We start from the raw sequence: 2,748 nt of genomic DNA on the forward strand, positions 1-2,748 counted from the left end.
ATGTTTAAAAAAGGAATAATAATCGAAGATATCCTAAGATGTCAATCTTGATGTATCACATTTTCATCCCATAAAAAAAAAAAAAAAAAAAAAAATCTAAGAAGATGCAGAAAATTGAATAACTTTGGTAGAATGCACGATTTCTTGAAAATTAATAATATGTGTAATTTTGAAATTCACGTAAGCCCATCTTGTTCCCCTCAGCACACAAATAAAAGAAAATATTTTTTTAAAAATGCCACCTAGTATCAATATTTTTTTAAATATTTTTTTAACTGAATTTTTTTAAAAATATTTTTTTTTTTAAAAAAAAATTATTTAACCTTCTAGCCCCCACCACCGACTCATAGAAGTCAGATTCTATTCATGAATCTTGTTGGATGAGAACCAAGCATTTATGGATAATTCACTACACTTTTTGATCTACCAATAAACAAAGCTTAGCTTAGCTAGTTTCATTATTTTTCTCAATCATGGATTCCTTTTTTTTCATCAAAATTTTCTTAGCTCTAATTTTTCTTTCCACTCAAACCCTATCTTCTCACTGCACCCAACTGTTTTATCCTGGATTCAATGGATCCATCAACATAACTTTGAAAGAATCTGCAGAAATCGAAAGCAATGGAGTTTTGAGGCTAACGAGTAATTCCCAAAACATCATCGGCCAGGCCTTTTACGCCTCTCCAATTCAGTTCAAAAACTCCTCCATCGCCGCACACGGCGGTAGCGGCGGCGTTGGCGGCGGACGAGCGTTTTCTTTCTCCACCTGTTTTGTCTTCTGTATCATCCCCGAGAACGGCGGCGGCCATGGCTTCACTTTCGCCATTGTCCCTTCTGAAGATCTCAGAGCTAATACTCAGAGGTTCCTCGGCCTCTTCAATGGAACAAACTTCGACGCCAAATCCTCAAACCATATCTTTGCTGTGGAATTCGACACCATCCGCGATGTGGGAATCAGAGATAGAGATGACGATCATGTGGGGATCGATGTAAACAGCTTGATTTCGGATATTTCTGTTCACGCTGCATATTTTGACGATTTAGGTAAAATTCAAAATCTCTCACTCCAAAGTGGGAAGCCGATTAAAGTTTGGATTGATTATGATTCTGATGAAATCACTCTCAATGTTACGATTTCCCCTTTTTCTTCAAAACCCAGAAGGCCAATTCTGTCGTACGGAGTGAATCTTTCGTCAGTTCTTGATAAAGAAATGTACATTGGGTTTACTGCATCAACAGGCTCTCTTTCTAAAAGCTCGCAGTACATTTTGGGATGGAGTTTCGCCATTAATGGCCTAGCTCGAGATCTTGATCTCTCTTCGCTTCCATTACCCAAAAAGAAGAGAACAGGGAAGAAAATCAGTTTCTCTGTTTACGTGTCTATTACAACTGTGAGCGTTTTTGTGATCTCTGTTTTCGCTTTAGGTTTTTATCTCTTTCGAAAGTACAAGAAATCCGATGAAATCGAGCCGTGGGAGCTTCAAATTGGACCCCATCGATATTCCTATAGAGAATTAAAAAAGGCTACAAGAAATTTCGGTGAGAAGGAGATTCTTGGGTATGGGGGATCTGGGAAAGTATACAGAGGAATCCTTCCGATTTCAAAAACCCAAATCGCGGTTAAGCGAATTTCTCATGATTCAAAACAGGGTCTCCGGGAATTCGTGACGGAGATCGCTACAATCGGAATGCTCCGTCACCGGAATCTGGTTCAGTTACTTGGATGGTGTCGGCGGCAGCAAGTTCTGCTTCTGGTTTACGAATTTATGGAGTATGGGAGCTTAGATAATTACTTATTCGACGATCCAAGAACGATTTTGAATTGGGAACAGAGATTCAAAGTGATAAAGGGAGTTGCCTCTGCTCTGCTGTATCTTCACGAGGGGTATAAACAGGTGGTGATTCACAGAGACGTGAAGGCGAGCAATGTGTTATTAGACGGCGAATTGAACGGAAGGTTAGCGGATTTCGGGCTCGCAAAGGTTTATGAACACGGATCGGCTCCAGATACGACTCGGGTCGTCGGAACTTTGGGGTATTTGGCGCCGGAGCTGCCGAGAACAGGGAAATCGACGACGAGCTCCGACGTATACGCATTTGGGGCTCTGATGCTGGAAGTGGCTTGTGGGCGGCGGCCGGTGGAAATGAAGGCGTTACCGGAGGAGATGACGTTGGTGGATTGGGTTTGGGATAAATACAGAGAAGGGCAGCTTTTGGCCGTCGTCGATCCGAAGCTCCAGGGAGTTTACGACGAAGTTGAGGTGGCGATTGTGTTGAAATTGGGGGTTATGTGTTCGAATAATGAGCCGGAGCAACGGCCGAGTATGAGGCAGGTTGTGCGGTGTTTTGACGGAGAAATTAGCGTTGCCGACGAGTGGAAGGCGCCCCGTGGCGGCAGTAACGGCGGGGCGGGGGGGGATTTTGTTGTGTCTTTTACGTCTACGTCGATTAGCGAAGAAAGCTCGTGTTAATTATGCTAATTAGTCATTAGCGACAACGTTTTTTTCTTAAAAATACATAAAGCAATTTTGTTTTTTGTTCTTTATTCTTTGGAATTTTTTTTACCGTGTATAGTGATATTAAATGATTGTCAATCGTAGGGATTAGGACTGAGACTTGAAGAGTTCGATTTTGTCCATTTTAGACTAACCAAGAATCAAAACAAATCCATTGTCTTTATAAAAAAGAGATCCAAATGAATCTCTGGCAAAGAATAAAACGATTGAATTGATTTTATTCGTCTGTTTA

The 2,748-nt window shown here is 41.1% G+C and overlaps 1 pseudogene across 1 annotated transcript; it reads left to right on the top strand.

Moving 5' to 3' along the window:
• Positions 1-352: 352 nt before the first annotated feature.
• On the top strand, positions 353-2,545 carry LOC120073983 (L-type lectin-domain containing receptor kinase S.4 pseudogene; annotated as a pseudogene). The gene has a single exon (XR_016528824.1). The product of XR_016528824.1 is annotated as an L-type lectin-domain containing receptor kinase S.4 pseudogene (transcript).
• The last annotated feature ends 203 nt before the right edge of the window (positions 2,546-2,748 follow it).

Source organism: Benincasa hispida, chromosome 3 (genome assembly GCF_027475165.1).
Source record: "Benincasa hispida cultivar pf3 chromosome 3, pf3_genome.v1.1, whole genome shotgun sequence".
Taxonomy (NCBI): domain Eukaryota; kingdom Viridiplantae; phylum Streptophyta; class Magnoliopsida; order Cucurbitales; family Cucurbitaceae; genus Benincasa; species Benincasa hispida.